Genomic DNA, 14,167 nt, shown 5'->3' on the forward strand with positions numbered 1-14,167 from the left:
GCGGCACCCACACTACGTCACACAGCACCCATACAACACAAACACAGCAGCACCCATACTACGCTCACACAGCGGCACCCATACTACACAGCACCCATACTACACTCACACAGCAGCACCCATACTACGTCACACACAGCAGCACCCATACTACGTCACACACAGCAGCACCCATACTACGTCACACAGCAGCACCCATACTACACTCACACAGCACTCATACTACACAGCACTCATACTATACTCAAACAGTTCCCCTTACCCCCCCCCCCCCTCCCCAGCACTCTGTAAGCCAACAATTTCAACATTTCAATGCCCATTAACACATTCAGCCCCATACACCTCAGAAATCGATTCTGCTCATCATGGAGCCATCATAGGAGTTGCCAGGCACCATGCAGCAACATCAGCAGCTCCTTCCTTGTGTAGTATAGTCTGGGGGGCGGAACTTGTGAGTGTCAGGCTCAGGACCCATGTGAAGGAGAGAGTGGACTCTGGAGGAGAGGGGAGGGGCGGCCACCGCACTGCCTGCACGGCTCTGTGACTGATCTCACTGACAGGTGAGAGTGCCGGAACTTGAGGAGGCGGGGCCTGGGAGGATGGCTGCTGGCAGTCTGTATCCTGTTAGCGTTGTCAGTCTCCTACTGTGGGCCTATTTTCAGTGGGGGGCCTGGAGCTGCAGCTCCACCTGCCCCATTGTTAATCCGGCCCTGCATAGCACCGGTACCCTTTTATGAATACCGGTGTCTTATTTTTTTTTTTATTATTCAAAAAAAGGCCCTGCTAGATAGTTAACCCTTAAGGCTACGTGCATGCGATTTTTCTTGGGTGTGTTGGCTGCTGTGCAGCATAAAGGAGTGCACAATATGATGCAAACATTGTTGCTGTTTTCTGACATTGGGCCATAAGTAGACAATTGCCTCCCCACGACAGCTGCATGTGGCTTTCTGGGTGACTGTATCGGCACCCTGCAGCCATTAGCACTACCGTGGAGTCCGCCCAGATTATTCAAGGAATACTCCAGACATGAACCCTGCAGCTATTAGTGCTACTGCAGAGCCAACCAAGAGCTTCCAACGAACGCTCCAGACATGCACCATGCAGCCTATAGTGCTACTGCTGAGCAGCCCGGAGTATCCAATGAGCGCTCTGGGCAGGTGCCCTGCAGCCAATAGCGCTACTGCTGAGCAGCCAGGAGCATCCAATGAGCGCTCTGGCCAGGTGCCCTGCAGACAATAGCGCTACTGCTGAGCAGCCCGGAGCATCCAATGAGCGCTCTGGGCAGGTGCCCTGCACCCAGTGAAGCTGGCTGAATGTCCTTAGGACGTTCCGGTTGGAGCTCTACTACCTGGAGCTTTGGTCCCGCTTGCTAGGCATGACATCATGATGTAACATATTTAGGAACGCAGCTGACACAGGGCTGCACTGGTACGGTGCTGTTCCACACTTCTACAGAACTGCAATACGCTTCCAATGTAAGGTACAGTTGCAGAGAACAGCGCCCATGTGGCCAAAGGTTTAGTGTTGCAGAAAGCCGGTGTCAGTGTTGGTGTTCGCCCATTAGCCAGCATACACATGAATAAGAACGTGTCCAGATAATCTTATTGATGTAATAAAAGTGATGCTGTACTTCATCAGAGAAAGATTTTGTTCTCTCCATACTCTTAAGCTGCACTGGTTATTATTATAAACCTGATTAGAGATTTTAGAGTTGCACATACTGTAGGCTAGGAAAACTGAAGTTCGTGATGAGATTGTTGAATCTGGATGCATCCTTACTATAAGTTTAAGATTGTACTTATCTTGTCTGCAACTCAGAATATACACATGGACCATAAGTGTTCATCTTTGCCCACACATTACAATTTTGTACCTGAGCGCCCCCCCCCCCCCCCCCATCTCCCCACCCCCACACTAAAATGCCGGAGGAGGTGACCCAGGTCGGAGGTGCACCTTGGTAGGGCATACAAATATGGGTGGTAGTCATGTGACCGCCGGTCGGCTGACTGACAGTCACATGACCTCCTCCGTGAGCCCGACGGCTCACTATCCCGATGGTCGGCATGCCGACCAACAGGGACTATTTCCACTCGTGGGTGTCCACGACACCCATAGAGTGGGAATAGGACCCATGGCGACTGCAGGTCGCCACCGAGCCCGCAGCGTGGCGAGCGCAGCGAGCCCGCAAGGGGCTTGCTGCACTCGCCCTTCCCCGCCGGGATCCCGGCGTCGGTATGCTGCCGGGATCCCGGCGTCGGTAAGGTGACCGGCGGTCAGGAGACCGCCGGTCACCCGTACTACACCCTACAAATATATACAGAGTTAGAAACACACACATACCCCATAGGCATACGCAGGAGGGGGGGGGGGGTTCTGGTTGAACGGAAACCCCCCTTCTCTTGGCAAGTGGCTCAAAGTTTGAGAATAGTAACGGAATATGATATGATTACTTGAGCTGCTGCCACATCATGCAAGTTCAGAGACAGAGCAGAACTGCTACACATGCCCAGTGGTAGCAGCTTCTTCTGTCAAGTTTGTGGTGTGTGTGTGGATCTGAGCACTCAATCAATGCACTGGACCAGAGAGTAGCTACCAGGAAGAAGAGACAGGAGCCTTATCATGAGGTGGGAGAATGTGTGCTTAGAAAGTGCAGTACTGGTTCCATTGTGTTTGCATATTTATTTATTATAATATGTTTAACCTTTTCATGACCACTTATTTATATTATTTAAATGTTTGATACAGTCTATACTATAGACAGGGGTTAAAGTGGGGGGGAACGAGGTGGAACTGAGTTCCACCACCTGTAATGGTAGGGGGAACTAGTTCCACCACTTCCATTGCCCTGCACAGTAATTCCAACAGAAAAGCCCGCCCCATCACCTACATTAATAGATGATGCAGGTGACACTAGTGTTATTGATGAGCTGCAGCCACCTCCTCAGTTCCTGGTGGCTCCGTGGTCCTCCTCCATCTACAGCCCACCCCTCCTAGTACCCACACGCTGTGGCTGTTGGACAGCATTCATCCCCTCCTCAGGTCCCGTGGTTTCCTTTTCCGGCACGGTGTATGTGATGTCATGCTGTCACCGCTGCTGAAGTGAAGAGGAACCATGAAGAGGAGCAGATTCTGTGCATGCTGAAGACAAGATTAGAGGTGGCTGGAGAGACAAGAGAGGTGGGGGAGCTGCTGAAGGGATACAGGGCATGGAGCTGATAGAGTGATAGAGGCAGAGATGTGTATAAGGGGCACACTGTGGTCATTATGTGTAAGGGGCACTACTACTGTGGCAATTGTGTATAAGGGGCATTACTGTTGCATAACATGTATAGTGAATGAGTTCCACCACCTCTCCAGGACCACTTAAAGCCCTGACTATAGACCATCTATGGTGTTTCATATTAATACTGCATTCCATGTTCTGCACAGTGGTAGACTGTGGATTACATTTGGAAACCTCCCTCTTGAAATCCTGCGTTTGCCACTGTACCCCCTTTCCAAACCCCAGACAAGAGCCTACATTGCAAAGTATCATAAAACAAGTAATAATCATTTTACACTATAATGTTAGGAAGGCAAATCCCACTCTGTGGTATGTGTTTGGCAGGCCTTGGTATTGTCATTACCGTGCAAGACGGAGAAATGTGCCCTTCATTTGTTATTGTTTTATATTAGTTTTGTTGCTCTACAGAATGTCATGACTGTTTAAAGGGATGTGATGCTTAACTATGCCAACACAATACCCCAATAAATAGTCTCGGTGACATGTACAGGTATGTCATTCTGTTTCCAGAAGTGTGTATGTGTATATACATATATATATATAGCCTTGGAAGCAGAGGCACTCAGCAGACTGATAAAGTAAAAGTACAGCCTTTATTACGGTCCTACGCCGTTTCGGGGTGATACCCCGTCTTCAGGGACAAGCAATACAAACAACATACTACAAACCACATCTAATATACCCAATCTAACAAGTGTTAATAATGTCTAACCTCACTCACCTGTCCGGCGCTGCCATTCCCGCCGCGTCCAGCCGCTGATGTCGCGGGTCTCAGAACAGTGACGTCATCTGGCCGCACCGGACTAGGAGAGCCAATGAGAGGATGTTTAAAAGTGTTGCTAAGTGACGCCTATACACAAAAACAATAACAACAGTGCATGTTAAAAGATCATAGAGTATACATCCTGAAATACCTCAATAATACTAAAATTAAAAACATCGGGTGTCAGTTGTTGATAACGGAATTTCAGCTGAACTATTACAAGTAATGCATGCTATGCTAGGTGGAATAGAGCTATAAATTAAGCCCGCTATAGAGCACAGTTAGCGCTTCTAAGATAAACAATAATAAAGAGATGCTTGTCAATATGGATTATAGCTTGGGTATGAACAATACTATGGTATTATAGAAAGCACTGTAGTCCCAGAGTTTCATTTAAACCCCCTGGGGATACAGTGTTTAGTACATGTATCCATCTGCTTTCTCTCTGTAATAAGATCCTGTTACGATCTCCACCTCTGTGGTGCTGGGGAACATGGTCTATAATGATAGCTCATAAGCTCGCTACATTATGCTTAGCTATTAAACAATGGCGGGCCAGTGGTTGTTCACTGGTCCCCTTCTCTTTAGCCTGTTTAATGGCACTTCTGTGAAGGGCCATCCGTTCTCGGAATTGCCGCTGTGTCTTGCCCACGTAAGCAAAACCACAGGGGCATTTCAACATATAGACGACATGAGTGGTCGTACACGTCACTCGATGTCGTATTTTGAAGATTTTGCCTGTATGGGGGTGACTGAATGTGGAGCCAGTCAATAAGGTGTTACATGTAGAGCAACCTAAACAGCGAAAGCACCCAACTTTCGGACGTAAAAAATGGGTTTGTTGCTGTCTAGTAAGGGGAAACACATCCAATTTAACCACCCTATCGGCTATATTAGGGCCCCTAGTGTAGCTAGGTAATACACGAGAGCCCAATAATGCCGGTAATGTGTTGCCAGTGTTTACAATTGGCCAGAGCTGCTTGACCTGTTTGGTAATGGTAGTGGTGGCTGCCGTGTAATTGTTGACCCACGGTACTCTGCGGGTCACTTGTTTTATGTCACCCTCACCAGGTGAATTCAATAATATTTCCCTAGATAGAGACATGACCTTGTTTTTACTGGTCAGCAGGTCAGGGCGTGGATATCCTCGCTGTTCAAATTTATGCACCATCTGGTCCAAGGTGGGTTCCACCTGTTCTGGGTCTGAAATAATACGTCTGGCTCTTAAAAATTGTGATTGTGGTAATCCCTTACGTAATGATACCAGACATATTATTTCAGACCCAGAACAGGTGGAACCCACCTTGGACCAGATGGTGCATAAATTTGAACAGCGAGGATATCCACACTCCGGTCACTGAGGGTGCAGGGCGCTGGGGGGGGGGCGCCCTGAGACGCAATAAAAACACCTTGGATGGCAAAAAAATGCATCACATATAGCTCCTGGGCTATATGGATGCATTTAACCCCTGCCAGAATACATAGAAAAACAGTAGAGATAAGGCAGCGGTTAAGGGGGCGGAGCCTATCTCCTCAGCACACTGGCGCCATTTTCCCTCACAGCTCCGTTGGAGGAAAGCTCCCTGGCTCTCCCCTGCAGTCACTACACTACAGAAAGGGTTAAAAAAGAGAGGGGGGCACTAATTAGGCGCAGTATTAACTATACAGCAGCTATAAGGGGAAAAACACTTATATAAGGTTATCCCTGTATATATATAGCGCTCTGGTGTGTGCTGGCAAACTCTCCCTCTGTCTCCCCAAAGGGCTAGTGGGGTCCTGTCCTCTATCAGAGCATTCCCTGTGTGTGTGTGCTGTATGTCGGTACTTTTGTGTCGACATGTATGAGGAGAAAAATGATGTGGAGACGGAGCAGATTTCCTGTAATAGTGATGTCACCCCCTAGGGGGTCGATACCTGAGTGGATGAACTGTTGGAAGAAATTACGTGACAGTGTCAGCTCTGTATAAAAGACAGTGGTTGACATGAGACAGCCGGCTACTCAGCTTGTGCCTGTCCAGACGTCTCATAGGCCGCCAGGGGCTCTAAAGCGCCCGTTACCTCAGATGGCAGATATAGACGCCGACACGGATACTGACTCCAGTGTCGACGGTGAAGAGACAAATGTGACTTCCAGTAGGGCCACACGTTACATGATTGAGGCAATGAAAAATGTTTTACACATTTCTGATAATACGAGTACCACCAAAAAGGGGTATTATGTTCGGTGAGGAAAAACTACCTTTAGTTTTCCTGAATCTGAGAAAATAAATGAGGTGTGTGATGATGCGTGGTTTTCCCCCGATAACAACTGATAATTTCTGAAATGTTATTGGCATTATATCCTTTCCCGCCAGAGGTTAGGGTGCGTTGGGAAACACCCCCTAGGGTGGATAAAGCGCTCACACGCTTGTAAGGGCTCTACCCTCTCCTGAGATGGCCGCCCTTAAGGATCCTGCTGATAGAAAGCAGGAGGGTATCCTAAAATGTATTTACACACATACTGGTGTTATACTGCGACCAGCAATCGCCTCAGACTGGATGTGCAGTGCTGGGTTGGCGTGGTCGGATTCCCTGACTGAAAATATTGATACCCTAGATAGGGACAGTATATTTTTGCCTATAGAGCATTTAAAAGATGCATTTCTATATATGCGTGATGCACAGCGGAATATTTGCCGACTGGCATCAAGTCTAAGTGCGTTGTCCATTTCTACCAGTAGAGGGTTATGGACACGTCAGTGGTCGGGTGATGCGTATTCCAAACGGCATTTGGAAGTATTGCCTTATTAAGGGGAGGAGTTATTTGGGGTCGGTCTTTCAGACCTGGTGGCCACGGCAACAGCTGGGAAATCCACGTTTGTACCCCAGGTCGCCTCTCAACATGAGAAGACGCCGTATTATCAGGCGCAGTCTTTTCGTGGACAAGCGGGCAAAAGGTTCCTCATTTCTGCCCCGTGACAGAGGGAGAGGAAAAAGGCTGCAGAAATCAGCCAGTTCCCAGGAACAGAAACCCTCTCCCGCCTCTGCCAAGCCCTCAGTATACGCTGGGGCTTTACAAGCAGAATCAGGCACGGTGGGGGGCCCGTCTCAATGAATTTCAGCGCGCAGTGGGCTCACTCGCAAGTAGACCCCTGGATCCTTCAGGTGATATCTCAGGGGTACAAATTGGAATTCGAGACGTCTCCCCCTCGCCGTTTCCTAAAGTCGGCTTTACCGATGTCTCCTTCTGACAGGGAGACAGTTTTGGAAGCCATTCACAAGCTGTATTCCCAGCAGGTGATAATCAAGATACCCCTCCTGCAACAGGGAACGGGGTATTATTCCACACTGTTGTGGTACCGAAGCCGGACGGCTCGGTGAGACCGATTCTAAATCTAAAATCTTTGAACACTTACATACAGAGGTTCAAATTCAAGATTGAGTCACTCAGAGCAGTGATTGCGAATCTGGAAGAAGGGGACTACATGATGTCTCGGGACATCAAGGATGCTTACCTTCATGTCAAAATTTACCCTTCTCACCAAGGGTACCTCAGGTTTATGGTACAGAACTGTCACTATCAGTTCAGACGCTGCCGTATGGATGGTCCACGGCACCCCGGGTCTTTACCAAGGTAATGGCCGAAATGATGATATTCCTTCGAAGGAAGGGAATTTTAGTTATCCCTTACTTGGACGATTCCCTGATAAGGGTAAGATCCAGGGAACAGTTGGAGGTCGGTGTAGCACTATCTCAGGTAGTGTTGCGGCAGCACGATTGGATTCTCAATATTCCAAAATCGCAGCTGGTTCCGACAACTTGTCTTCTGTTCCTAGGGATGATCCTGGACACAGTCCAGAAAAAGGTGTTTCTCCCGGAGGAGAAAGCCAGGGAGTTATCCGAGCTAGTCAGGAACCTCCTAAAACCGAGCCAAGTCTCAGTGCATCAATGCACAAGGGTTCTGGGTAAAATGGTGGCTTCCTACGAAGCAATCCCATTCGGCAGATTCCACGCAAGAACTTTCGAGTGGGACCTGCTGGACAAATGGTCCGGGTCGCATCTTCAGATGCATCAGCGGATAACCCTGTCACCAAGGACAAGGGTGTCCCTCCTGTGGTGGTTGCAGAGTGCTCATTTTCTAGAGGGCCGCAGATTCATCATTCAGGACTGGGTCCTGGTGACCACGGATGCCAGCCTGCGAGGCTGGGGAGCAGTCACACAGGGAAGGAATATCCAGGGCTTATGGTCAAGCCTGGAGACATCACTTCACATAAATATCCTGAAGCTAAGGGACATTTACAATGCTCTAAGCTTAGCAAGACCTCTGCTTCAAGGTCAGCCGGTGTTGATCCAGTCGGACAACATCACGGCAGTCACCCACGTAAACAGACAGGGTGGCACAAGAAGCAGGAGGGCAATGGCAGAAGCTGCAAGGATTCTTCGCTGGGCGGAAAATCATGTGATAGCACTGTCGGCAGTATTCATTCCGGGAGTGGACAACTGGGAAGCAGACTTCCTCAGCACGACCTCCACCCGGGAGAGTGGGGACTTCATCCAGAAGTCTTCCACATGATTATAAACCGTTGGGAAAAACTCGTCAGGTATTGCGCCAGGTCCAGGGACCCTCAGGCAATAGCTGTAGACGCTCTGGTAACACCGTGGGTGTACCAGTCAGGGTATGTGTTCCCTCCTCTGCCTCTCATACCCAAGGTACTGAGATTGATAAGATGGAGAGGAGTAAGCACTACATTCGTGGCTCCGGATTGGCCAAGAAGTACTTGGTAACCGGAACTTCAAGAGATGCTCACGGAGGATCCGTGGCCTCTACCTCTAAGAAGGGACCTGCTCCAGCAAGGACCCTGTCTGTTCCAAGACTTACCGCGGCTGCGTTTGACGGCATGGCGGTTGAACGCCGGATCCTGAAGGAAAAAAGGCATTCCGGATGAAGTCATCCCTATCCTTATCAAAGCCAGGAAGGATGTAACCGCAAAAACATTATCACCGCAATTGGCGAAAATATGTTGCGTGGTGCGAGGCCAGTAAGGCCCGACGGAGGAAATTCAACTGGGTCGATTCCTACATTTCCTGCAAACAGGAGTGTCTATGGGCCTGAAATTGGGGTCCATTAAGGTTCAAATTTCGGCCCTGTCAATTTTCTTCCAAAAAGAACTAGCTTCAGTCCCTGAAGTTCAGACGTTTGTAAAAGGGGTACTGCATATACAGCCTCCTTTTGTGCCTCCAGTGGCATTTTGGGATCTCAATGTAGTTTTGGGTTCCAAAAGTCACATTGGTTTGAACCACTTAAATCTGTGGAGTTAACATATCTCAGATGGAAAGTGGTCATGCTGTTGGCCCTGGCCTGGGCCAGGCGCGTGTCAGAATTGGCGGCTTTATCCTGAAAAAGCCCTTATCTGATTTTCCATTCGGACAGGGCGGAATTGAGGACTCGTCCTCAGTTTTCTCCCTAAGGTGGTTTCAGCGTTTCACCTGAACCAACCTATTTGTGGTGCCTGCGGCTACTAGGGACTTGGAGGACTCCAAGTTGCTAGACGTTGTCAGGGCCCTGAAAATATATGTTTCCAGGACGGCTGGAGTCAGGAAATCTGACTCGCTGTTTATCCTGTATGCACCCAACAAGCTGGGTGCTCCTGCTTCTAAACAGACTATTGCTCGTTGGATCTGTAGTACAATTCAGCTTGCACATTCTGTGGCAGGCCTGCCACAGCCAAAAATCTGTAAATGCCCACTCCACAAGGAAGGTGGGCTCATCTTGGGCGGCTGCCCGAGGGGTCTCGGCTTTACAACTTTGCCGAGCAGCTACTTGGTCAGGAGCAAATACGTTTGTAAAATTCTACAAAATTGATATCCTGGCTGAGGAGGACCTGGAGTTCTCTCATTTGGTGCTGCAGGGTCATCCGCACTCTCCCGCCCGTTTGGGAGCTTTGGTATAATCCCCATGGTCCTTACGGAGTCCCCAGCATCCACTTAGGACGTTAGAGAAAATAAGAATTTACTTACCGATAATTCTATTTCTCATAGTCCGTAGTGGATGCTGGGCGCCCATCCCAAGTGCGGATTGTCTGCAATACTGGTACATAGTTATTGTTACCAAAAAATCGGGTTATTGCTGTAGTGAGCCATCTTTTCTAGAGGCTCCTCTGTTATCATGCTGTTAACTGGGTTCAGATCACAAGTTGTACGGTGTGATTGGTGTGGCTGGTATGAGTCTTACCCGGGATTCAAAATCCTTCCTTATTGTGTACGCTCGTCCGGGCACAGTATCCTAACTGAGGCTTGGAGGAGGGTCATAGGGGGAGGAGCCAGTGCACACCAGATAGTCCTAAAGCTTTCTTTAGATGTGCCCAGTCTCCTGCGGAGCCGCTATTCCCCATGGTCCTTACGGAGTCCCCAGCATCCACTACGGACTATGAGAAATAGAATTATCGGTAAGTAAATTCTTATTTTTTTTTCTCTCTATTAATTCCACAGTTATTTGGTACATGCTAATTTATTGGTTATTAATCTTTGTCAAACATTTATCTGGAGACCTGCTATAGACTATAGAGTCCTAAGTATTTATTATATAGTCTTCTATTCACTTGTTAGAGCTCCCCTCCCCACCTCTTACTGGGGTTATTGCACTGTTTCTTATCTATCGTCTTACCCTTTGTTTTACCATGCTGTCAGTTACTGTTATCTTACATAGCAGCTTAATAAGAGGAACATGGCAGGGTTGCTTTCAGTAGCAACTGATGCTTAATGCAAAAGATTAATGGTCATTTGTAAGTGTTATTCAGTTAAAACCTCACTGCACATTGCTGCTTGTACTCATCTGTTTAGTTAACTACCCAGCAGTGATGAGTGGTGACAAGTGAGAGTGGTCGCTACCAGAGCCGTCTTAACAGGATTGTAGGCCCTGGACAAAGCAATGTACTGCGGTCCCTATATATCCATTCATGCGAATAAATGAAAAAATAAATGACCCCGTCTACGCTGTTTCTGCACATGCTTTCATACAGTGAATGGTTGTCAGCACTTTGATTGGTGTATATAGCGCCAGTCATCCACCAATCAGCATGCTGACAACAATTCACTGTATGGCTGCAGGCTGGGAGGCAGGTAGAGAATGCTGCCCTCAGATTGTGAATTACACCCAATCAGAGTGTCCAGGCAGCATTCTCTTCCTGTATCCCAAGAAACTCCAAAGGCCCCAACCCAGGAGGCAGGTGCCCCCTGGCCCAGCCTGACCCCTGCTTGAAGGCCCCTACAATCATAGGGCCGTGGGCAGCTGCCCAGCGTGCCTATATGTTAAGATGGCCTTGCTTGTTACATCTTTTTCGTAAGAAGACACCTACATTTCCTTGGCTAATTTCATGTGATAATAAAGAAGATTTCTCTTACGTCCTAGAGGATACTGGGGTCCACATTAGTACCATGGGTTATAGACAGGTCCACTAGGAGCCTTGGCACTTTAAGAAATTAATACAGTGCGCTGGCTCCTCCCTCTATGCCCCACCTACCAGACTCAGTTTAGAAAATGTGCCGGTCACGCTTAGGGAAGCTCCTGAAGAGCTTTCTGCATTTATTTTCTGTTTGTTGCTTTCAGGCAGGTCTAGTTGGCACCAGACTGTCTGCTTTGTGGGACTATGGGGGGGAACGGGCCAACCTCCTTTAGGGTTAATGGTCCCGTTCCCCGCTGACAGGACATAGCTCCTGAGGGACCTATTCGCAAGCCCCACCACAGTGACCGTACATTCCCGCAGCACGCCGCTACCCCTAACAGAGCCAGAAGTATGAAGAGTGGTGAGTAGATGGCGGGCGTCCCGGTTAGCGGGTCACCACCGGTAATGGCAGCATGAGGGTAGGAGCGCAGCGCTGACAGGCTGTGGCTTCAGGCTTCGGAGACATAACATGTTACACCGTGAGGGGCGTGCTGAAGCCACAACTATACCCACACTGGCACTAAGTTTACACGGGTTCTAACCCAGTGTAAACCACATATATAACTTCAGCCAGTATAATAAAAACGGGAAGACCGTGCACCATTACGAGGGCGGGGCTTCACTTTGAGTGGATCCAGCGGCTCACCAGCGCCATTTTCCCTCTGCAGCTCTCACTGAACAGCCTGACAGAGACACACAGCTCCTCCACAAGGACTCCCAGGGGCAAACGCAGGATTTATCCGAGGGGGTTTCCATAACACATTTTTATATATATATATATATATATATAGATTGATTGCTATGAGAGCGGCACTGGGAGACGTGACAAGCAAGTTGAATGAAGAAAAGTGCTTTTAATGAAATCTACGTTTCGGGGACGCAGCCCCTTCGTCAGGATACAACATACAACAATATACAGTGCTTAAATACCTGTGCAGGTAAAGTTTACTATATATTCACACACACACACAGTAATGTTTAATGTTGGCACTCGTGTGTGTGTGTGTAGTCCATATGCGGCGGCACTCAAAATAAATAGACCAGGCAGGTTTTAGTTAACCAACGTTTCAATGCTCGGACAGCGGCATTTTCGTCAGGGTGCAAGGTCTTGCACCCTGACGAAAATGCTGCTGTCTGAGCATTGAAACGTTTGTTAACTCAAACCTGCCTGGTCTATTTATTTTGAGTGCCGCCGCATATGGACATTGGCCCTCATTCCGAGTTGATCGCTAGCTGCTTTCGGTCGCAGCGCGGCGATCAGGCTAAAAATCGGCATTTCTGCGCATGCGTAACGGCCGCAGTGCGCACGCACGGCGTACTTTCACACAAAACTATGCAGTTTCACACAAGGCCGAGAGACTCTTTTCAGTCGCACTGCTGATCGGTGAGTGATTGACAGGAAAGGGGCGTTTCAGGGCGGTAACTGACCGTTTTCCAGGAGTGTGCTAAAAAACGCAGGCGTGTTAGATTAAAACGCAGGCGCGCCTGGGGAAACGGGGGAGTGGCTGGCCGAACGCTGGGCGTGTATGTGACGTCAAAGCAGGAACTAAACTGTCTGAAGTGATCGCAAGGTAGGAGTAGGTTTGGAGCTACTCAGAAACTGCATGAAAATATTTGACAGCAAAACTGCGAACCTTTCGTTCGCACTTCTGCTAAGCTCAGATACACTCCCAGTGGGCGGCGGCTTAGCGTTTGCACTGCTGCTAAAAGCAGCTAGCGAGCGATCAACTCGGAATGAGGGCCAATGTATTAACTGGATGTTTTAAGTATTGAGGAGTGCCACTTTACAAATATATATATATACAGTATATATATATATATATATATATACATATATATATATATATATACACATACATAAACACACAGCTATACACATGTACTGTATGTCACAAACACACACACACACATATATATATATCACACACATACAAACATATACACACAGTATATATATATATATATATTATACTGTATAGCACACATGTATATCACAAACACACACAAAGCTATATCTATAGCACACATGTATGTCACAAACACACACTCATAGCTACACACACGACTCTATAGCACACATGTATGTCACAAACACACACAGATAGCTATATAGATAGAACACAAACATACACCTCTTTCACATTAAAATAAAACACAGCCAGCATCATTTTTTACAGCAAGTAGGGAAACAGGCCACCATCACAAAAAACGTGTGTCCCCCCATGCAAGTCAGCCACACACCTGTAGAGTAAATGCTGACCCAGCCACTGCCATTTATAAATATACCGCTCCCCAAAACCACCTCCCACCCACATGCAAGACACACACCTGCTAGTTGTTGCAGTCAGTGCAGAGACAGTCACTGCCTCACCCGACCAGCTCTCCGTCACAAAGCCACATGGAGACTGCCTGAGAGGAGCAGCTGTGCTCTCCAGCTCCCCCTACTGTTCATTCAGCCAGCCTCTCAGTTTAAATATAAGGACGGATGCTGCTGCAGCGTTATAGACAGCCCGAGGAGCGTCAAGACACATCGGTTAGCTGCGCCGATGGATCGGCGGGCAGGGGGGGTTTCCAGGTACTCGGAAACCCCCCCTGCGTGCGTGTATGACTCCAGATTACCTCAGCGGTACCAGGGGGTCATAGCGGGGAAGGGAGCAGTATAGGAATACTAGTAACCTATCAAGGGTATTTCGTCTGCGA

At 48.3% G+C, this 14,167-nt stretch overlaps 1 long non-coding RNA gene across 1 annotated transcript; it reads right to left on the reverse strand.

The window, feature by feature from the left end:
* Positions 1 to 3,857: 3,857 nt before the first annotated feature.
* LOC134956720 (uncharacterized) lies at positions 3,858 to 13,882 on the reverse strand. Its single transcript, XR_010186126.1, has 2 exons — positions 13,796 to 13,882; positions 3,858 to 4,133 (listed from the first exon to the last, which is right to left on the reverse strand). It is a non-coding gene; the product is annotated as an uncharacterized LOC134956720 (long non-coding RNA).
* Positions 13,883 to 14,167: the final 285 nt, after the last annotated feature.

The sequence above is a fragment of the Pseudophryne corroboree genome, chromosome 9 (genome assembly GCF_028390025.1).
Source record: "Pseudophryne corroboree isolate aPseCor3 chromosome 9, aPseCor3.hap2, whole genome shotgun sequence".
Classification (NCBI taxonomy): domain Eukaryota; kingdom Metazoa; phylum Chordata; class Amphibia; order Anura; family Myobatrachidae; genus Pseudophryne; species Pseudophryne corroboree.